This window comes from Stenella coeruleoalba (genome assembly GCF_951394435.1).
Source record: "Stenella coeruleoalba genome assembly, chromosome: 4".
NCBI classification, from domain to species: Eukaryota; Metazoa; Chordata; class Mammalia; order Artiodactyla; family Delphinidae; genus Stenella; species Stenella coeruleoalba.
The window spans coordinates 61,549,287-61,572,744 of NC_137149.1; the positions used below are offsets into that span (position 1 = coordinate 61,549,287).

Genomic DNA, 23,458 nt, shown 5'->3' on the forward strand with positions numbered 1-23,458 from the left:
AAAACCAACTTGAAAATATAATGGAAAAAAAAGACCTCAGTGAAAGCTAAACATAAAATATCCAAGAATATGATTAACAAGAAATTTTTGTGTATGATTATTTAAGAAAGCAATACAATTCCACTAAAGTATATTGAATAAACCTTCAATTTCTGGTGTTCAGCAATGAGTAATTGTTTCAATAAATATTAGTTCCCTTCCTGTAAGACTTCAGGCGTTATAGGGTACAATAGAGACAGCACTACAGCCCCCTGGCCCAGCCACCTTAAGTCTTTTCTCCCAAAGCAGGTAGGGCAGATATCATCTATTGAGAGGTTGGAAAGTGCCAGGTTTATTGGTTGGAGAACTTCAATGAATGAAAATTTAACATGGAAACCAACCCAAAGGCCTACTTTGACCTACTCAAAGTAGGTCATTCCTTACCAAAGATTTCCTTTGATCTCAAAGGAAATCTAGAGATCAACCACCTCAAATTGACTAAAGCCAGTGATTGGAAGAGAAATGTATAAAGTTCTACCTTTTAACAAATTATCTATATTGAAGGGCAGATGAGTAGTTTACTTTTCTGAAAATGTAAAGTTCAGGGGAAAAACAACCCAAGCAAATAGAAAAGGGTGATGAGAGGAGAAAAGCATGCACCTGTTGAGGGGGAGTTAGGTTCATTTTTAATTGTTTCCAAAGTTTTATATTTGGTTTAATATGATCTTGACATTATTATGGTAATAAGATGTATTTGCTAAGTATGCTGCACAAGATAATTATTGGTTATTTTGAATCTAAAGTCTTACAGGAAAACGTTTAATCATATGCTAACTTGATCATAATTATGCACATTTTAGGGAGAGTTGTAATAATATGGATTTGGATTTACATCAGGCTTTAGATTGGAAAGAAAATGATGGTATTCCCACAAGGTGGCAGGACATTTGTCCTATTTACAGGTCAATCACATTTTTACACTTTAGTGGAAATTTTGGTTCTGTTCAGACTTTTGTGACAGAGCCTGATACTCTTCTTCCAATATGTGTTATCTCCTTTTTCCCTAAATGCTGATTTTTAACTAGACTCATGGCCAATGGGGAAAAAAAGACAATTTCCAGCATCCTTTGATTTAAGTATGGTCATATGACTTAAGTTCTAGCTGATGCCTATAAATAAACATCTCGTATTTAACTTTTCAGTTTGGTTTTGCCTTTTTTTCTTTCCTTGTTCTTGCTCAGCTGGAAAACTTCTTTCACACACATGACAGAGAAATAAACTATTTTTTTAAGCTGTTGTTGTTTTGAGTATTTACTGTTACTCAAGCTAACTTAGTTCCAACTAAAGCAAAATTAGAGAACTAGATGAAAAAACAATAATAGGGTTACCTTCATGTTAGGTAAGAGAAATTACATAGAAGCAAATAATTTTTAAATCTTGTTTAAAGAGTATGGGGGGGAGTGGAATCCTACAATTCTCCTTTTTTTCTGGTTAATTATCTAAACTGCTTAAATTTATTAATCACTGCTTATATGACTCAGTTAATAATTATAATAACCTGATAGAAGTCTCATTTTGCGTAACTACTACAGTGCAAGTTTGCTGCATTACTTAAGAACTTCAGTTCTGACATAGAGGATAAGAAAAACAAATGGGCTAGATGAAACTCATGAGATATGCTGAGCACAATTAATAAATAAGGTAGTACTTATAAAGACAGGAAAACTCATAAGGTGAGTTAGATATACATGGACAAAAAAGTTAATAACCTAAGAAACATGTAAGACATAGACATGTTAAATGAAATGTGAGTGTTAAACTTACATAGAAAGGGCAGAAAAAAACAAGAGGTGCTTAATATTCGTGATTGGTGAAGAAAAGTCTGGAAAGGGTTATTTGGATGGTATTTAACCCTGCAGTTGCTCCCCATTTGCCATAATTAAACTTGGTAGCTTAGTTGTACTGACTTTTTATTTTACTTTTAGAGAGAAAGCAGTAAAAGCTCCAAATACAGATGAGAGTCGGCCTCCTGAGATCATTGTTATGCCTTGTCCAATCAGATGTCAAAAATGACCTTTGGAATTGGTTCATGATACCTTTTGGAAAGTCTCCATCATCGCCTCACATCGTGCCTAGATTTTGTAGTTGGTTTATACTTTGTCACTGACCAATAATATACCAGGCAGTGTGTGCCAGTTCTGTTTGCTTGTTCAAAGGTCTTACCAGTAAATTCTATTACAAAAATAGTCAAATTTTCAACTGATACATCTGTGCTCTTACTTACCACAGCCCCTTGCTACACCCTGCAGATTTCCAGAAGATGGGTGTCTGATGAACTTACTGATCCTTGAGCTGAAGGAAGCATTGTAGGATTAATAGCCTGCTTATAATGAATGTGGCTGTCACCATCAACAGAACTATGAAATATTATAGCTCTGGATCCACTACTTCAGAGCAAATAACGAAATAGATTAACTCTTCAGAAGAAAATAACAGTTACAGCCTGACATTTCATCATTTCATCATGCCATCAGTTGAAATGGCAAAGGTTCTAAAAACAAATTTATAAATAGTTTGGTCAAAGAGATTAATATCATATACATTAATAAATTTAAAATAAAAGTCAACCATTTTAATGATCCATGGATAGAAACAAAAAAAGATTTCTAAATAGGCCCAACACAGAGATCTAAAAACATTAATTTTTTAAAACATATATGTGTTATTTCATTTAGAGGAAAATCTACATTTGGTTATCTTTGCTATAGTTTTTTTTTTTGATTCAGAAAATTCAGTCATGTCTATAGAAAAGGGAAGGGGCTGCCACTGCCAGTTTTTTATCAATAGCTCGATTTCCCTGCCTCTGGTCTTCCTTCTCTCCAAACTATTCTCCATCTTGCCACCAGAATGCTTTTTCCCCCTAACTTTATTGAGGTATAATTAAAAAATAAAAATTGTATATGATTAAGATATACAACTTGATATTTTAATAAACATATACCTTCAAACTAGTATACGTATCCATCACCACCAGATGACTTTTTTACTTGACACAATTGTGTCAGTCCTTTGCTTAAAACTCTTCAGTGACTCCCTAGAAGGGTAAAATCTAAAGTCCTTTGATTGACAGACAATCTCATCTCAATGAAAACTAATTGACTTTGGGGCCTCTTGTCCCTCTCCCTTTCTGAGTTTTCTTTGCTCCCCTCCCAGGTGCCTTGGGCAGTAAGCCAACTGGGTCCTTAGCTGGTGAGCACATCTGGCCATCGTGGCCTTTGATGGCTTCTACATCCTTCCTTCTCTAGATGCTTCTGCCCAGCACTTCTGAGACAACAGCCTCACACTCTGTTCACACTTGTAACTTTGAGACTTCTTCCTTCCTTCTTATCCTGTTCTTTCCAGCACCCCTCCACTGTCCAGTTTCACTAGTCACACACAACACACACACATACACACACACACACACAAAGGCACTTTAAACAAATACCTAGAATCAGATGTTTTCTCCTTTCTTAAGGCCTGGGGAACTTTTAAATAAAATAAATAAAAAGGTATAATAATACACACAATTCCTTAGTCTCCATTCCTTTGCTGCTGGTGAGGGTAATGAGGTGGGCAGTATCTGCCTTGTAAATCATCAAAGACTGATATATACATATACAGATATACAGATATATATGTGTGTGTGTATGTATATCGAATATTTATATCTTGTTACAGAAGTAAAGATTGTGATATAATGGAAAACTTTACCTTGGCTCTTAAGTAAAGAGCCAGGGAATGAATTTATGGGGACATGGTCTCTTTCATTCATTCATTTGCTAAACATTGTTTTAACAGTAAACAAAAATATAGGCAAAGCTTTTGCTCCCATAGAATTTATGTTTTAGAAGAAGAAGACAAACAATACACACAAATACATATAAAAAGTTGGCACTAAATGCAAGGCAGATAGATAAAACAGGGTAAATTGGTAGAGGGTGACCATAGTTGGGGGATATAGTGGGAAGGGCATTTCTATTTGAGATATACTTGTCAGGAGGTTCCCCAGATTGTGGCATTCGATCAAAATCTGAAAGTTGCCTCTGAATTCTAGAGGACAGGCCTAGTCCATTTTTTGCTTCAGTATAGCATTTCCATTTATCTATTGATTTATAATGCAACATTTTCAATACTGTGATGCAGTTTATCATTTAACTCCCAAAATACCACCCCCCAAATTGAAGCCCATTAATATTGTAAAGTGAATAAACAGAAATCTCAATTAAATAGAGCTGGGAGACCAGAAAGGGAGCTTCCGTGCCCTGTGATGATAGTAGAGCCCAACAGGAAAAAGAAAGACTCCTCTTCTTTCTTGACAAGGACTCAGCCAATGAAAGGTCATGGACTCTTTGTTTACTATAGCCCTCCTAACTTCCTTTTCCTCTCTATTAAAGTGTTCTCCTTCCTTTGCTGGGTGGGGACTTGCATGCAGCTCACCATGATTGCAGACCCTGAATTGCAGTTCTCTGATGATCCAAATAAACCCATCTTTGCTGGTGAAATACCTGGCAGGCTATTTGTTTCAGGTCAACAACATAGACCTTAAGCAGGTAAATAATAAGGAAGGAAGTAGAACTTTGAAGAAAGGTGCTGTCTCTTGTACCAGCCAACCTAGGCTGAAAGAGAGTTATTGCAATATAACAAAATGGGCTCTAAATTGTCAAGTCAAAGAAGAAAACCAAAGGGCTACGTGGCGCTCCATGTTGGAATAAACAAAATTAACAATTTTATTAGTTTTTTTCTTTAGTAAAGCTTTTCCCTAACCAAGCTCTTCCCTTGGTCTGCAGTCACAGAGAAATGCATAAATGGGTTGCTTTCTTCTTACATTAAACAACAGAATAAATAATATTCAAAAACCATCCTCTTAATCAAGCCTCTGTAGAGGCTAAGGGCATAATATTTAGTTGCAGCTGTGTAAAGGCCATGCGATGGCTTGCTTTATGGAATTATTGGTTTCCTCATTGTATAAACATGCACTTTTAATGGCATATGTTAAACTTTTTATTTGGAAAGAATTTTGAACATGCAAGAACATTACAAGAATAGTACGAAGAATGTTTGTATCTGCTTTACACAGATTCACCATTGTTAATATTTTGCCCCATTTGCTTTACGTTTATTATTTGCTGTCTACCTATATTTTTTCTGAACCACATGGGCATATATTATATATAATATGACCCTTTACCCCTCAGTGTTTCAATGTGTATGTCCTAAGAATTGGGATATTCTCTTACATAATCATTATATAATTTTTAACTCTAAGGGATCTATCAACTGTATTGCAATTTTATCAACAGATGGAACAAAGGCCTATGTAGCGTTTTTTCTTCAGTACAAGATCCAGTCTAGAATCACACAGTCCATTTAATTTTCAGACTTCTTGAGTCTCCTTTAATCTGGAATAATTTCTCGGCCTTTCTTTATCTTTTATGACATTGACATTTTTGAAGAATACATACATCCTTCCCCCCTTCCCTTCTTAATAGAAAGATCATCATTTGGAGTTTCTCTAATGTCTCCTCATGATTAGATTATTCTTAAAATTATTTGCATAATATTTATATTATGTCCTTTTCAGGGTATCACATATAGTGGCACATGATGTCCGTCTGCCTTTCATTGTTGATGTTAAATTTAATCACCTGGGCAAGGTACCGTCCAGTTACACAATCATGTAGTTACTATTTTTTCTCTTGCAATTAACAAGCAATCTGTCGAGAGATACTCTTCAACCATGCATATATCCTGCTTTGCATCAAAAATTTCCCCCTTGATTTATCACTCATTGGTGATTCTTACATGAACTAATCTTTACTATCATAGTTGCATCAAAAATTTCCCCCTTGATTTATCACTCATTGGTGATTCTTACATGAACTAATCTTTACTATCATAGTTGCAAAAGGTTGATTTTTAAACTCCAGCCCTCTCTAACATCAATCAATCATCACTCAGCCTTCTTCGGTAATCAAGAGCCTTCCTTTCTCCACAATTACTTACTCATTTATTTATAATCAGTATGTACCCATGGGTTTCCATTTTGTACAATGTTTCTGAAATAATTACTATACTTAATTATTTCAATGGTCAAAATGTCTAAGATTTGGCCTTTGTGAACCCTTGTAGCTGGCTTCTAGGTCTTGTGACTTTGCCTGTGATGATCCAGTCCTTAATGTTATGTATGGTGAGACAATGGGCACCAATGGATTTCAATGTCTGTTCTTTCTCTGTCCTGCTCATATCACACAGGTGCTTATGAGTGCAGATTCCTTGATCATACCCAGGCTTACTGGATTAGTAAACTCAGGTGATTTTTATGAACAGTAAAGATCAAAATCGATGACATAGATATCAAAGAAAAAACAGGCAAGAAATACTTTATTCAAGACAATTGCAGAAGGAGTCAAGACTAATGATATGGAGGACAGATATTGAACTCAATTCCACTGAAATAAAAGGTAGTAGGGTATTTAAGTACTGTGGTGAGCTCATGCAAAAGAACTGGAGGACATTAGGAAGGAGGTTGGTCAATGTGATCAGGCCATCTGTGTTTGCTAATTGGCATTTATCCAACAAATTAGGCTTCTATCCTCCCACAGAAACTGGAGAGAGGGGCCCTATCTTTCTTGATGATTATATTTCAAAGGGATGGCTCCCAGTTTGAGAAAGACATTCCAAGATTTTAGAAGATTGACATCTCAAAGGGGCAGAAAAGTAATTTACAATTGCAAGTTTTCTGAAGTAAAGGCTGTAAGCAAAGGGAGGTCAGGGGCCTAAAGTCAGGAAGAAATCTGTCTAGAGCTTGGTCAAGCTGAGGGACTGTTAAGGCCATCTTGGTCAATGATAATCTTTATAAAGGCAGGGTCCAGATCTATTTTGTTCACTTGTTATTCACCTTGCCTGTGGCTAACTCAGTTCCTGCCATGTAGTAGGCTCTCAGTGAGTATATGTAGAAGGAGTAAATGAATAAATTAATCATGCATTTTATGATCAGAGTCATCAGGGTAATTTTATTTTATTTGCAGAAATTTACTTAAGCTTCATAGGTATTCCTCTGTTTCTTTAGGTAGTATCTTCCAAATCTGTTTGAAAATCTGAAAATCACCTGGAAAGCTTTAGAAAAATCTGATTTCAGAGCTGTACTTCAGATATGACTGGATCGAAATGTCAGGGAGTAGGGGGTAAGTATCTGTATTTTAACGCAATTGAAAATGCTATCAAGGGAGATGATTTAAGATCTATTTCCTTAAAATCTCAGCACCATATTTTTTTTAAATAAACCCAACCTGTGTTTATTTTGATAAGGTGTCAAGTGACTGTTTTAAGCTCAAATTTAAGGAAAAGATTCAGTTGCCATTTCCAAACACGAGGGTGTCTGTGGTGTTATTGAGAACTGGTTTTAATCATACCCTCTTCTAGTGTAGCCCTCAGGTTTACGGAGCGCATAAGAGCAGGGCCTGCTGAGATTTTCAGTGCAGCCTCAGTTACTGCTGTGTTCTGAAATCTAGAGGTGTTGAGCTTATTAGCATTTGCATCAATTACTATTAAAGTAAAAGTTTGGTCCAACTAGACCTTGTTAAGTAAGCCTGTGATTTGAAAGGAAAAAATTACAAAATGCTTTCCTTTGAACATGTTCTGGATTCTATCCCTAGGATGGGGCAATACATAATCCTAGGGAGGCTTATGGCACATGTTCCCTTCTTGAAAATTAGTTGAAGAAATTGTCTCTGTAATTATTTTAACTGGAATTAAAAAGGAAAAATACCCATTAATTAGTATCAATTATATAACTCAGAAAATTGGTAAGAAAACCTTTAAATCTTTCACTGCTGTGAAAAGTAAAGTTTTATTCAAAGGCTATGGGGATTATAATAAAAATAATTTCCAATGCTGGCTAAGGGCTTACTGTTCCAGGCACTCTTCTGAGCGGTTCTTGTGCATCATCTCATTTAATCCTCACAATGGCCTTATGAGGTAGCTAATTATTATCCTTATTTTACAGATGAAGACACTGAGGCTCAGAGAGGTTAATAAACCTGCTCTAGGCCACATTACTAGTAAGTGTAGAAACAGAGCTTCAAATTGCGGGTGCAGGGATGGGACGGTGGCTTTAGAGTTAGCATTAATATAATCCTTTAAAATGGTGTTTCTCAACTGGAGGTCCATTTTCCCCCTACCCTCCAGGGGACTAACAATATCTGGAGACATTTTTGTCTGTCACACTGAGTGGCAGAGGGTATGTGTGCTACTGGCATCTAGTGGGTAGAGACCAGGGATGCTGCTAAACAGCCTACAATAATACACAGAACAATTCCTACAACAAAGAACCATCCAGACCAAAATGTCAATAATGAATGCCAGGGTTGAGAAAACCTTTAACATAAAACCTGAAAGTAGTTTTAATAGCAAACTAGATTGGAGTGTTTGACATCACCAAGAATTCCTTGGACCAAATGAGTTAAAGACAATCTGTCCTCATCAAACTAAAATCTAAGGAGCTGTAAAGTCTCTCCAGTTATGGGTAGCAGGGCGAGGTGGAGCTGTACACACCGTTACCAGTTTTTGAGAAGGGTCTGTTTTTTCTGTTTTTTTTTTTTTTTTTTTTTTTTTTTTTTGGCTGCATCAGGTCTTAGTTGCAGCACGCGGGATCTTCGTTGAGGCGTGCCGGTTCTTTCGTTGTAGCGCGGGCTTCTCTCTAGTGGCATACAGGTTTTCTCTCTCTAGTTGTGGCATGAGGGCTCCAGGGCACGTGGGCTCTGTAATTGTGGTGCGAGGGGTCCAGAGTGTGTTGGCTCTGTAGTTTGCAGCACACGGGCTCTCTCATTGAGGCGCGTGAGCTCAAAAGTTGTGGCACGCAGGCTTAGCTACCCTGCAGCATGTGGGATCTTAGTTCCCTGACCAGGGATCAAACCTGCGTTCCCTGCGCTGGAAGGTGGATTCTTTACCACTGGACCACCAGGGAAGTCCCCGAGAAGGGTCTTTTCATGTAAATTAATGAAGCAAACTTTACACTTAATAGAAAATAAAACCTCCTGGGCTTCCCTGATGGCACAGTGGTTGAGAGTCCGCCTGCCAATGCAGGGCACACGGGTTCGCGCCGCGGTCCGGGAGGATCCCACATGCCGTGGAGCGGCTGGGCCCGTGTGCCACGGCCGCTGAGCCTGCGCGTCCGGAGTCTGTGCTCTGCAACGGGAGAGGCCACAGCAGTGAGAGGCCCACGTACCGCAAAAAAAAAAAGAGAGAGAAAAGAAAACCTCCTGAGGTTAACATTTATGGAAAAAAATATATTTTGTTTCCTGAGAATGTCTCATGTCATTAAAGAAGAAAATTCATACTGTCTATTTCAAGCCTGGAGAGAACACTGAAAAAAAATAAGACCAAGTCTCTCAGGAAGGGGCTTCCCTGGCGGCGCAGTGGTTGAGAGTCCGCCTGCCGGTGCAGGGGACGCGGGTTCATGCCCCGGTCCGGGAAGATCCCACATGCCGCGGAGCGGCTGGGCCCGTGAGCCATGGCCACTGAGCCTGCGTGTCTGGAGCCTGTGTTCCGCAACGGGAGAGGCCACAACAGTGAGAGGCCCGCGTACTGCAAAAAAAAAAAAAAAACTCTCTGGAATATTAAAAATCTTAATTTTAGTCTAGTGTTTCATCAAAACTGCTTGCCAGAACTGTTGCTTATAAAGCTGTCTGTTTCCACAGTCTCTGATTCAACTCCACCAGATGTTTTATTTCATGAATAATTGTTTCTTCAAAGATATTTTCAGTTCAGGGCAAAATGCATTGAAATGTTAATTTCTGTGAAATTGAGGTGATTTGGGTAACATACATTCAATGTTATATTCATTAAGACCTAAGATTCTATTTAATTGCAATTAAGATGACTTCTCTGATTTAGAATTAAATTTGGATGAAAGTAGGCAATTCAAATATAGCAAAATCTTAAGATTTATTTAAAAATCAACATAATTTTATATCTCCTTGCTTGATTTTTTGAACACATGAATTAAAATATATTCCAATTGGAAAAGGAATAAAGGTGAATAATAGTCTACCAGAAATTAAATTTAATCTTTCTTTTTGAAGACACATCTGACAAATTTTGAGAAAATATCAAAAGAATATTTTATATTTCTTTAAATTAGTGGGCTAGATGAATACTTCTTTCTCCAGTCAAATTTCAAAGTCAACAAACTTAAACTAGAGGTATTTAATATATATTTTAAATGTTTGAGTGATTCCTTTCTAAACCAGCATCTCTGAGGTCTTTGGAACAGATGACAGTAAAATGAAATTCTTCTGATACTTCTATTTTTAAACATACCTCTTTAGTATAGTTGTTCTCAGTTTCTAACAATAAATTTCTGTCAAATGTAAAATGCTAAATGTAAAATATTTTTCAAATTTAAAATGGTTATGGATAAGCAATCAACATGCACTTTCATCTGTAAAAAGGAAGAAGAAGTAATTACCAAGTAAAGCAATCTTAGAGCAAGAAGAGCCTTAAAAGTTTACCTAGTGCATCCCATTCCTTCTAGAGCTAAGAACACTGATGTCAGACAGGGTGATTTTTTTCAAAGTAACACAGAGGAACTGGAACTGGATGTTGACCCCTGAGTCCATGCAACCTCTTTCACTACTTATGCCACTACTCCCAGGAAGTGAAAATCATATTCATCCCCATTCAACACCTAGAATGTCAAGTATAGCATAAATTATTTATCAAACTAGCTGTTGTGGCCAATAGATGCCAAAGAACTTAACATCTAATTGGAAAAGTAACAAATAGAATAGACAGGGAACGGTAAGTAATACAGGGCACCAAAAATAATAGAGGAAGATCATTTCCAGTTGGGAAGAATAGGGACATCTTTATAGAGAATGATTTATTTGAGTCAGCTCTTTAAGTGGGCATGAGATTGCAGGAGAAAGAGTGAAAGGAGAAGGACTTTTGGGTGGGAAACCTATGTGAATAAACATATAGAGGTAGGAAATCATAGGTATAGTAGGAAAAAAATGAAAAGACTAATTTGACCAGGGCATATGATTTGCATAGAGGATGTGGTGATAAAATTAAGAAAGATAGTTGGAGCTCAATGGTTCTTGTGCATTACAACTTCATAAGGATTGTATAGAGGTAATTTTTATAATACGAAGGAAAATTTGGTTTGTGTATTTCCAGAGTTTTTTTTATATGGTGGCATCCAGGTAGCAAGTTGTAACTTTATGAATCTACTAAAATTGGTCCACGTGAACTTTTGAACTGAAGATTTTTAAAGTTTCTGATGAGTCTTGATATTAATTTTGTGGTATTCCTGACATTTATAAATAACTTTCTAAAAACTACAGAAGTAATGAATTATGGTTCTAGTTCCACTTGAAGTTGTTAAACCTTTGGAGTTCAACAGTAAAGTTTTTGTGGAAGAAAAGTGATAATTAAATGGCCAAGAAAATAAGTAATTAAAATAGAATTTTAATAAAAATCTAAAAGAGTACATTGTTATTGTTCTCCCTTTTATTAATGTTTTTATAAGAATCCAGGGTGTTTTTTTTTTTTTTTACTGTGCAGTTGGGGTGCCAGCTTATAAACAGTTTAGGATTCCTTTACCTTATTAGACAGTTATTCTTTTAAAGTGATGCTGGCAAAGGGGATCATCTAGGTCAGCACATTTTTTAGTCAATTCCGGGATGCCAAGGGTATAAGCATGAAAATAAAGTGAATATTTTTAGTTTGAGGCAATATTTCAATTTGAATCCATGGAGTCCTATGATAGTGTAAAACATATAGTTCCAAAAGTCATGATAGCTAATGTTTATTTAGCATTTTGAATCAAGCGTTGTTCTAAGAGATTTACATGTACATAGAGAACAACCCAGCAGGTATTTTATATAGAGGGAAATTGAAGCACAAGAGAGTGTGAGTATCTCGCAGAATGGTGATGCAGAAAATACATGTAGGCAATCAGACACCAGAGCACATTTTCTTAACTGTTGTGCCATGTTGCTTCTTTGTGGGGGAGGGAGAGAGCAAGGGAAATTCTAGCTCAAAGAAAAAAGGAGAGAGAGAGTAGGTAGGACTATTAGATTAATGAACCCTCATATTAAAACAAGGTCAAAAGCTGTTTTGACCTTAGGTAAGATAGAAATAGATTAGAATTCATGCCGTGAATGTATTTTTTTGTCATTCCCCCAAGAGGAATCAGGACTCTTTGGAGAATAGCTGACTCTATTCGGGGCAGAAAGTCTCCAGGTTAGTCTATGACATTTTGTTACTGCAAAATAACAAGGATATTTCCAAAGCTGTCTATGGCTGAAGAATCTCGATCCGATGGTCTTCTGTTCTTGTACTGTCACAGCTAGATCACAGGGGTGGTACTGTGAGAAAATGTTGAGTTCAATTATTGGAACCAATTGAGTTGGAGAGCAACTATAAATTCATAATGAGGCTCAAAATGAATAAACAATATAAAGTATGCCAGAAAAAAATCATATGCAAGTGTGAGTTATTTTATGAGTAGAAAATTACCAGCAACATAAATATATGACCACTGGTGGCTGCAGAGATGACCACATGACCTCTCCAATCAAGGTCTGAGTGTGAACCACAGTGAAATGGTTTTGTGAGCATGGTCCCAGTATCAGAAACATCTCCAATTAAATCAGAGTCAAGGACTTCCCTGGTGGTGTAGTGGATAAGAATGCAGGGGACACGGGCTCGATCCCTAGTCGGGGAAGATCCCACATGCGGCGGAGCAACTAAGCCTGTGTGCCACAACTACTGAGTCCACATGCCTAGAGCCCGTGCTCCGCAGTAAGAGAAGCCACCGCAAGGAGAAGCCCGTACAACCGCAATGAAGGGCAGCCTGCGCTTACCACAACTAGAGCCCTCGTTCAGCAATGAAGACCCAAAGCAGCCAAAAATAAATAAATTTTTTTTAAAAATCAGTCAGGAGATTGGCTACAGAGAAATAGGCTTTCTGCAAGGAACTTTGTTGATCTGCATAGAAAGCAAGAACCAAAAAGGTCCTGGATACATGTAAATATAGATGGTTAAAGGTGTAGATTTTTTCTTAATTCTCTCTGAATGGTGATGTGTATCCTGATGTTAAAAGGCCTAGGCACAGCAAGAAATAGATTTCTCACATCCAGGAGTCTCCTCCCTTGCTTATACAGCATCACAGACACTATCTGCCCTCATAGAGACTTCGCCAGCCAAGAGGCTGTACTGCAACACAGTGCATCTCTTCCCTCTCTGAGTGGTCAGTGTGCTTTCAATAGTTTTTTTTTTTTGTTTTTTGTTTTTGGTGTGAGGGGGGAATCCTTGGTTAATTAAATAGTAGTTGTGATCAAATATTGCAATGAGTATGTTTATGGTATCTTCTCCAATTTGCAGGACTATCTGAAATAATACAATATTTAATACACCTTAGTTCCTTAAGACCTGGTAGATTTTTTTACATTGGTCATGTTACTTAACCTTCTGTACCTCCATTTCTACACTTGATAGATGGATAATTATATTCTGATTATATGTTTATAATAGTACTAACTTTATAGGATTGTTGGAGATGATGCCTAGCACATAGTGAGGTCTCAGAAAATCTTATCTATTAGACTACTCCTGCTGATATTGTGTCCTAACATTAGCTTATGTGACATAAAGCTATCTTCTAGCTAACAGCTAGTGTTTTTAGCTATTTTTGCAATAGATGTAAAGTTGAATAATATAAAGACTTGTTAAGAGAGTAATATTTTTCTATTACCTTCCATTATTTCTGAAATGTAGTCAGTTTCTAGCTTAGAAGCCATTTTCAATTTATGAAACTTGTAGAGATAGTTATTTTGAATTTATAATAACGTCTTCCTCTAGCATCAAGGCTATAAATGAAAGACTCCTTCTTCAGAATATTTGAGGAAAAACCAAGAGGGTCAACTCCATACTTCTCTAGCCCCTTAAGAACATACCATAAGGGCCACTGACATGAGTGTTATAGCGGGGAGAGTGTACCCCTGCCCATGGTACTAGAAAATCCTTGAACCCTGGGATGCTGGAGTTTCTCCCAACTCTTGAAAACTGTTGCCCCCACTCAATCTCTCTCAGCAAATTCTCAACCTCATGAAGGAAAAGTCAATGATGGGAGAGAAGGAAGAAATAAAAAAGAGATGGCATTTGGGCAGAGACTACAAGCAAGATGAAACTGCTGAAAGATAGCCAGAGAAGGAAAAAAGTGAATTATTTTTGAAATCATGTTTAAATCATAGTAATAACCCAGAACTTTTCTTTATGGCTTGGGACATGGCAAAAGGAAGGAGAATACATTCACTTGTTATTCAGTTGGTATTCACTTGTAACTCAGTTGGTATTCACTTGTAACATCTATCACTCAGGAGAGCCTCCCCAGTTACCCAGGCTAGCCCTATTTAGTATAACTTGTTTAATTCATAATATACATGTACTAAAAGTCCTAAACTTCACTGAAACCTGAACTTTCTATATCTCCAAGTTCTGAGGAGACAATGAGAAAAGGTGCCTTGCAAGGCACCATCACCTACCACCTTGCAGGTTAGAGAGATTAGACATGAAGCAGAAGCACGCCTATGGTGAAGAGAATCAAGGAGAGCTGTTGGCAGCAGCCATTCATATTCACAGGTTGTTTGGAAATCAAGAGACAGCACATTTAACTATTCTAATAAACTAAAACTTTCAATGACTCAATAGGATAAAAGTTTATTCTCATGCATTTAAACTTCAAATAGATATTCCTAATCTGCCAGTAGCTCTTCTTCAGTCAGTGGGTCAGGGACTCAGGCTCTTTGCCTCATGTATCTCTACAGTCTTCAAGTCCTGATTTCCAAAGTCACCATGTTTATCTGCCTTAATCCTGAAAGAGAAAGAACATGGCAGATTGATCACCCACAGAGATTTGTGTGTGTGTGCGTGTGTGTGTGTGTGTGTGTGTGTGGTACGCGGACCTCTCACTGTTGTGGCCTCTCCCGTTGCGGAGCACAGGCTCCGGACGCATAGGCTCAGTGGCCATGGCTCATGGGCCCAGCCGCTCCGCGGCATGTGGGATCTTCCCGGACCGGGGCACGAACCCGTGTCCCCTGCATCGGCAGGCGGACTCTCAACCACTGTGCCACCAGGGAAGTGCCACCCATAGAGACTTTTTACATCAGACCTGGAAATAGAATATGTCACTTCTCACATTCCACTGCTGAGAATTCAGTCATATAACTCTACCTAACTGCAAAGAAAACTGGGAAATGTAGTCTAGCTGTGTACCCCTGAAGAAGAGAAAGCAGATTTGGTCAATTGTTAGCCACAGATCTCTTGAAAAAATTGTAATAAAAATCATACTTTAAAATGTTAAGTGTCTCTTTAAGAAGCATTATGCTTTTTAAAAAAATTATATAAAATATAAACGTATTTTACATATGTATATATACATATGCATACATATATATGTACTTTTTAATTCTCACGAACTTTTATTATTGAAAAAGTCAATCTAAAAATTCTTCATTGATCCCACCTGGACTTGAAATCACACTCGTCAGTAGCTGGACAACCTTATCAGAGATTGTTTATTCAGGCAGGCAGGGTCCATGTATTAATTCTCAAGTATGTCAGTGTGCTGTTTGGTGTAAGTTAGAGTATAAAAGGACTGGCTCTTAAAATACACCATCTTGTTCATTTTCATTAGAACTGAACTAATAGAAATTAGCAGAGCGCCCACTAGAGACTGTTCACATATATATTTATAGCTGACCCTAAAGCCACAACAGGGGCTAACTTGGGCAGAATTCCAGATGTCCAGAAATGCAAATTGAATTCCTATTTTAGTTAATGCTTAAAATTAAATTGCATTGAGAATATACACAAGACAAAATCACCTGTCATAATAATAAAAAATTTTTCCATATTTGCACAGTATATACAATCTAGAAAATCCCTTCACCAGATTTTAATTTTGTATTCATTCATACCGCTCAGTTTTCATCTGGGTGTTAGAATACCAAGTACACATGTACTACTTACTGGAAAAATGAATGATTTTTGATCCACTGTTATCACAACCCATCTCAGGAAGTGACTTCAGAAATACTATATCAACCTGTCATCCCCAATTTTGTAGCTGTGGTGCCCTTAATAAATTTATGGCTGAGGGAGACCTGTGCAATCAGAAAACTACCTCAGAGTGAGTCTGGCCTTGCTGAAAGCTAAGTAGTTTAGGGAAGCTGTTACTAAAAGCACCCTCTCCCCAGCTAGGAAATATTTCAAATTTAAAAATGAAAGGCAGCCTCACCAACCCAAATCACATATCAGATGAGTGTGCTAATGACCTGTCAACAATTTCTTTAAAATTCTTCTTCATCTCTTCCACAGGGAAAGAAACAAGTTGGGACACAGTTTCCTAATTGGCACATTCATTAGGTGTCTCTTGATGGAAAGCGTTCAGCTGGCTTCTGTGAAGCAAAATCAGTAAGACCTGGCCCCTACCTCAACAAACTAACCTTCTGTTGAGAGTCACAGGGAAAGGGAATCAGGGGTAAAGAAACAGTTCAGGTGGCATTGTGAGGAGAGAGATGCTGAGTAGTTGCTTTCCCATGTTGTAGAAAAAATATGGGCAAGGATATGGTCAAAGAATAAGGAGGGATGTAGTTGCATGTATTGTGCTGGGGTTTTTAAATTAGCTTCAATGGTATGCGCTTAAAAGCAGGAGAGCAATTCAAAATATTTACCAACTAGTAGAGTTTGGGCGCCAACTCAACAACGTGGCCTGAGTCTAAGCAACTAATTTGGCTTTACCAATGAGTGCCAGCAGTGGGCGCCCTGCCTGAATGATACCAATTGAACACACAATGTACCAGAGAAGGTTGTAGTAGAATAGAGGCTACTGGTGGCTACAAAGGCCTACTACTGGATGAGACAACACCAAACACTTGAAGGTGATTTTTGTCTTTGCTCTGCAAGACCAACTCTGTTGTTATATCAGGATATGGGCGCCAGATAAAATAAAGCCACTTTCAGCGGTTGAGACCACCATGCTATGATTTCTCTAGGCCATCCGGAGAGTCTATGTTATCTCATAGTGGTAGATGTATTTCTAAAACATTAGGGATTGAATTGGGGATTGAAACTAAACTATTAGAATGTTGAGAAAATGGTTGTAATGGCGTATTTTTCAAAAATACAAATTTGGAACAAGGAGAAAATGCTGAACTACACATGTCGAAATACTTGTATGTGGAATGTAAGGTGTCCTATTTGCATGATTATCCAGTTGTTCTTTGCAAATCAAACAGTATGATTAGGGAACTCCCACACACACACACACCCTTCTGTTGCACACACACACACGCAACCTTTTCTCAAATACTACAACTCTCCCTAACTTCTCTCCAAACTCTCTAGTTGTCTCTGTTTTTTCCCCATAATATATATCATTATCCAAAATTGTATTTTTGTTTACTTTTTATCCCCCACTAGAATATCAGCTTCATGAGATCAGAGTTTTGTTTTACTATTGTTGTTCATTGCTGCATCCCCCTGTGCCTAGAGCAAAGTTTGAGACATAGTAAACTCTCAATAAATACTGCTATAGTTATGAATAATTAATAACTATAATTGTCATCCAGTAAAGAGTTAATCTGTGTCAGTAGTAGGCACTTTTTAAAGTATTTTTTTAGCATGAATGTGTTTACAAGTTTGGGGCAGAAATGGGGCAATACTAACAATAGTAACTTAAATCCTGACTCCCCCTTCTCAATCTGGTGTTTCCACAGGGTGCCTCTCATTTGCTCACAGACTGGTCCCAATCTCAAATCATCCTGAGGCAAACTTGTCTGGCGTCTTCTTCCTCATGCCTCCTTTCCATCTGGTTAACATCCACTGCCCTCTAAGCCATGGGATGGTACCTCCATCTCCCACATCATAAGTTGTTCACCATGGAAACACCCATCCTAGTGCTACCCCTTGCTTCTCTCAGAGCCAGCAGTCCTCAAGATGCTAGTACAGCAGTCCCTATAGGAGGAGAACACCACTTTCTCTCAGATCATGTCCACTCTAACTGAAATCCAAGTAGTTATTTTTGTCAACTTCTGGTTCCAATCTGTCCACAGTGACCAAGATCAACCCAAGGGATTGGGAAGGTGACAAAGAGCATGACACCTTCTCCGTCTCCCTCGCCCAATTCAACTTTCCCTCTACCTGCTTAATAGCCCTCCTTGAAAATTTATTTTCTCTACTTTTGGCAAAACCTAGTTTCATTTACATGAGTCACTAACTCATCAGTTCCACAAACACCATCTTGAATTTTGAGTCCCACCTTGAATACTTTTCAGATACCTTAATACCATACAATAACACTATCAAGTAGGCATTATTATTCTATTTTACAAATGAATAAACTGGATTTATTCAGTTAGAGTGACTTGTTTAAAATCACAAAACTGGGAAGTGATAAATGATGAAAGTGGAATTCAATCTCAGAATTTTTCTTTAATCTCAAGTCTGAGCTCTGAATGGTTATACCATATCTGGTTAAATAAACATACTGAACAACATTACTCTTTTTATGAATCATAGTAATAGGGAAGGAAGGAAGCAAACTCACTCTTAGAAGGCTGGAAGAGAGAGGCTGACAAACCAGAAGAACAAGGTTCATAATGAACATGGGCTAAACTGTAATCATTTCACCTGGGAGGAGGTGGATTCCAATTTCAGCTTTGAACCCAGCCTCTCAGCAGTCTGTTAGTCAGTTAACCATGTTAGGGGACAGACCTTTACCTACAGTGCTTCAGAAGGGACCTGCCACCCAAATGCCCATCTAGCCCTCTCCCTATTTAAAACATCTGGGCTCATTTGCATCCCATCTAACTTCATTATGTTGAGGAGCTAAGACTAAAGACCAAATGATTTCCTAAATGTTGTTAATTCAATTCTATAAACTGTATAATCGGGTCCTTTGAAAGTATAGAACTACCTAATAATTAGTGAATAAAAGGACTAAAGTAGTATTTGTGAGGCTGTTAATCTAATAAATAGTTGGACTACACATCCCAGAGAGTTAGCCCCCCTCAGTCCATATAAAAGTGGAGAGTGCTTTGAAGTATTACATATATTTATGTAATGTACATCTCTGTCTACTTTAGCATCCTAGCACAGTACTTGCAGTGGTTACAGATGTTTTTAATTAATTTAGAAACAACCTTTAATCATCTCATCCATCTTCTGCCGTAAAAGATGGTCCCTGGGGCTTCCCTGGTGGCGCAGTGGTTGAGAGTCCGCCTGCCGATGCAGGGGACATGGGTTCATGCCCTGGTCTGGGAAGATCCCACATGCCGCAGAGCGGCTGGGCCCGTGAGCCATGGCCGCTGAGCCTGCGCATCCGGAACCTGTGCTCCGCAATGGGAGAGGCCACAACAGTGAGAGGCCCACGTACCGCAAAAAAAAAAAAAAAAAAAAAAAAAAGATGGTCTCTGGGTTACAGTTCTTTTTGTTTTATAACTTTAAATTTCTCAAATTATGGGCAGTTTAACAGTTGTCTTAGAAATTAAATTGGAGGAAGAAAAAAAGAAAGTATATAAAATAATAATTAAGCTTAACTCCAGCCCAGTTCTTCATAAGTCTCCCAAAATACCTTGCAAATGCTACGTTTCAGACAAATTTAGAAAACTACTTGTACCAGTGCATATTAAAAGAGTGTCAAGGGAAAATGCAAATTTGCATGCCTGAGGCAAAGACTGTGCCAGAATGCATGGACGCTAAAGAGAAATGTTAACGCGTTAATAGATGCTAGATTGGGCAGGTTAGCATAGTGCTTCTTGTGTGCTGTGGAGAGAGGAGAGGAAGGAGTTAGGACTGGGACTGTTTCAGTGACTGAATCTCCATTTCCCTTCCTCTTCCCTCTTGCAATTCCTTCTACAGCCTCTGATTCACCTCCAGCCACTTCTCTTTTCTCTTTCTCTCCTTGCTTTCCTCTTCCTCTCTCAACACACAAAATGTTACATGGGCAGCTAGCAGGGGGAGATGGTAAAGACATTCAAGGCTGTTTTCTGCCTCAAACCCTAAGCAGAGCTCAGGACTACCAAACTGGTTTGGGTAAGACTGAGCCATATTTGTATGTATATGTGTGTGTGTGTGTGTGTGTGTGTGTATACATACACACACACACACACGCACGCACACACATATGTATATATAGAGAGAGGGTATATATATATATATACCCTCTTTATTAAGGTATTGTCTTTCATTTTTGTTTCCAAAGATGGTCAATGAGAATTCGGCCTAAGGATTTCTAATTCATTTATAATAAAGGCATATAGAAATCCCTCTACCATTTTTGGAGATAAGCTATGTGATATGAAGTAACTTGTGTCAAATGTCATTCTTCAGAGTTTAGCATTATCAAAGAAGATCGATGCATCCATTAGCAACTCACCAGTAGCCTCAAAATGTGACCTTGAGAATACCGAGAGGGCTTACCAGGTCAGGCACTGGGTATTGCATGTGGATTGTCTTATTTAGACCGTAGAGCAACCTTGAGAAATAAGTTCTTTTCTATACTCAATTTATAGGTGTGGAAATTGGAGTCTGAAAGGATAAAGTAGTTTGTCAGATAATCAGTACCAGAGCTGTGTTTCAAACCCTTGTCTGCCAAAAATCCTTAGAACTAAGCTGTATGATCAAGAGTCCTCTGAGATTTCTTCTCCCCATCATCTTTCAATGGCTTTCCTATTATTTTCTTAGCTTCTAACAACCCAGAGTTACCAGGCACCTGATTCCCATGGATATTCTTTTCCTTCCTCCTTGTTGTTCAACTAAGGTTGCTACTATCTAGTCCCCTTGGATGACCTACTCTGTGAGAAACGGAGCCATCAAATACCTTGCCCAAGGCAAGGAGCCCATGAGACCAATCTCTAAGGTGGTTCTGGGACCTGATCAGAGTGTCTATCAAAAATCAAGTCCCTTCAGTTTCTTCATTTTAAACCAATCTCCAGGCAAAAATACATAGATAGATAGATAGATAGATAGATAGATAGATAGATAGATAGATAGATAGATAGATAAGACTCGTAACCAAGTGACCAATGGGAAGAATGATCAGTCCAAACAACTGAACATATACACTGGTTAGTCCAACTGCCATTCAAGAGGAATATGAAATAGGTGAGCCTTGGGAATAGAGGTGAAAATAACACCATCTGACTAATGAGATGAACTCTATGAGAGGCATGGAGTTCACTTTTAAGAGTTACGCTGGTGGAAAGAAATGATACTGGCTTTGTGGAGGTAAGGACTCCTGGTCAAGCTCCCGACTTCTCCCCCTTCTCCATTGGGAACAGAGACCATAGGAGCAGCTATAAAGGATGCCGCAACCCTGACTCACAATGATTCCATATTTACACCCACTCTATCAGGTGTAACCCAAGAAAAACAGAGTTCATTCCTGCTGTGGACTGAAGGTTTGTGTCCTCCCCCAAAATTCATATGTAGAAGCCTTAATCTCCAATGTGATGGTATTTGGAGATGGAGTCTTTGAGAACTACTTAGGTTTAGATGAGGTCATGAGGATGGAGCCCTCATGATGGGATTAGTATCTCTTCATAAGGAAAGAAAGAGACCAGAACTCTGCCACTTGAGAATACAGCCAGAAGGTGGCTGTCTCCAAAATAAGAAGAGGGCTTTCATCAGACACCAAATCTGCCACACCTTGATCTTGGATTTCTCAGCCTCCAGAACTGTGAAGCTACTAAAACTGTGGTATTTTGTTATGGCAGCCCCAGCAACCTAAGACAATACCCAAAGTCTTTGGTGAGGACTGAACATTGAGGATACGTAGAGACCTACTAGTCCAGAAATCCTGGCATGTTGGGGTTAACATAAGACAACATCCTATGGGTAGAGAAAAGGAAAAATGGAGTTTGAGGGAGCCCATTAAGGAGAAGCTCTGAGTGAGCTGAGTCACTGGTATCCCTGGATTGTAATAGAATAAATTAATCCTAATACTGCAAGAGCAAGAATTCTTACATTTGCGAACCATCCCTAGAATGGTGCCCCAAGCTCCCCCCGCAGGAGGCCATGATGGCATCAGACTGCAAGATCACCAGTAAATCTCTGCAAACACAACAGTGGGCGGGCTTTCCAGAGCTGTCTACTCCTGGTGAAAAGAAACAGCACTGGCTGGTTGTTGGATTGAAAAGCTCCCAAATCACGGAATTATCAAAGGAGAGAAGACCTCACTGAAGAAAGAAAAACTATTTTTGTAATTGCGTTGTGCAACTGGGGAGCCAGGATTATTTAAATTGACTATCATAAATGAATAATGGTTCATTTTGTACTCCAAACAAGAGAAGCTCACATACACCTACCCAGGACCATATTAGAGTTTCCAGGCTGGGAGTCCAAGATCCCATCTGCAAATTTATCTTCATTTACAGCAGACAGTACATTATACAGCAGGGCCTAATTCAGAGGTGACTTGATAATAAGTTTACTGTTTATTTCTTCTTTTCCCAACTTCTGCTAAGGCAGTCACAGGCAGAAAGTCTCTCCTTTACTGACCACGATGTCTTTTTTTTTCCCCACTCTCCTGGAACCCAAGAGATACTGAGCCTGTCCTCTTTTCCACTGGATGAATACACTAAGAACCTCAACTGGGCTTTCACAATGTTCACATCACCCTCAGTGGCTTACGTTAGTACAGTAGCCTAGGAGCTGCCAGCTCCACCTCTCATCTCAGGCTTCTTTATCCTTACACCATGTATATAGAATGTCTCACAGAACATAAGGCTGAACAAATGCCACATTTACACACTTTATTTAAATCCCCTAAGGATAAATCATTTATACAATAGTTAGTTATAAGTCACTTGATTTGTTAGCTTAGACCTCATCGAAGTAAAAGTCTAAGTAACCAAGGGACCTAAGAACACACACCTCCTTGGAACTTGTCGGGTTCCACTGTCTAGATAAAGCTTTGCTACTTAATCATTGTACTTCTTTGAGCAAGTTACCTTAACTTTTTTCTTCTTCAAAATTGGAGTAATAATAAGGGTGTTTTTAAATGCCACAATTCGTCTTAAATTGTGAAGATTACATGATACGATGCATGTAAAGCACTGGTCACAGTGTCCAGCATATAGTGAGAACTCAATCAATGCTGCTGATGAAGAGAGATCAAGGGACCTGCCCAAGACCCCACAATGAGTACCTGGATGGCAAAGGGAGTGGAGGGCCTAATGGCATAACTTCTTATCTCCTGAGGTGCAGACTGACACCTTTGCTGGCCTGCTTGCAGGTGGGATTTGTGCAGATAGATGAGGAAAAGAAGGTAAAACCAGAGCAAAGAAAGCTGACTCCAAGTATTGTCTCCTTTCCCTCCCCTGAAATATAGTGCCTAATACTATTGCAGTGACACAGGCAGAGGTCTCTT

The 23,458-nt window shown here is 38.5% G+C and overlaps 1 long non-coding RNA gene across 1 annotated transcript in view; it reads left to right on the forward strand.

Moving 5' to 3' along the window:
• LOC307186007 overlaps positions 1 to 23,458 on the forward strand; it is a 137,797-nt gene that overhangs the window by 94,812 nt on the left and 19,527 nt on the right. Inside the window, exon 2 of the long non-coding RNA XR_013828235.1 lies at positions 7,091 to 7,205. This is a non-coding gene — a long non-coding RNA (uncharacterized lncRNA). The remainder of the gene's footprint in view (positions 1 to 7,090; positions 7,206 to 23,458) is intronic.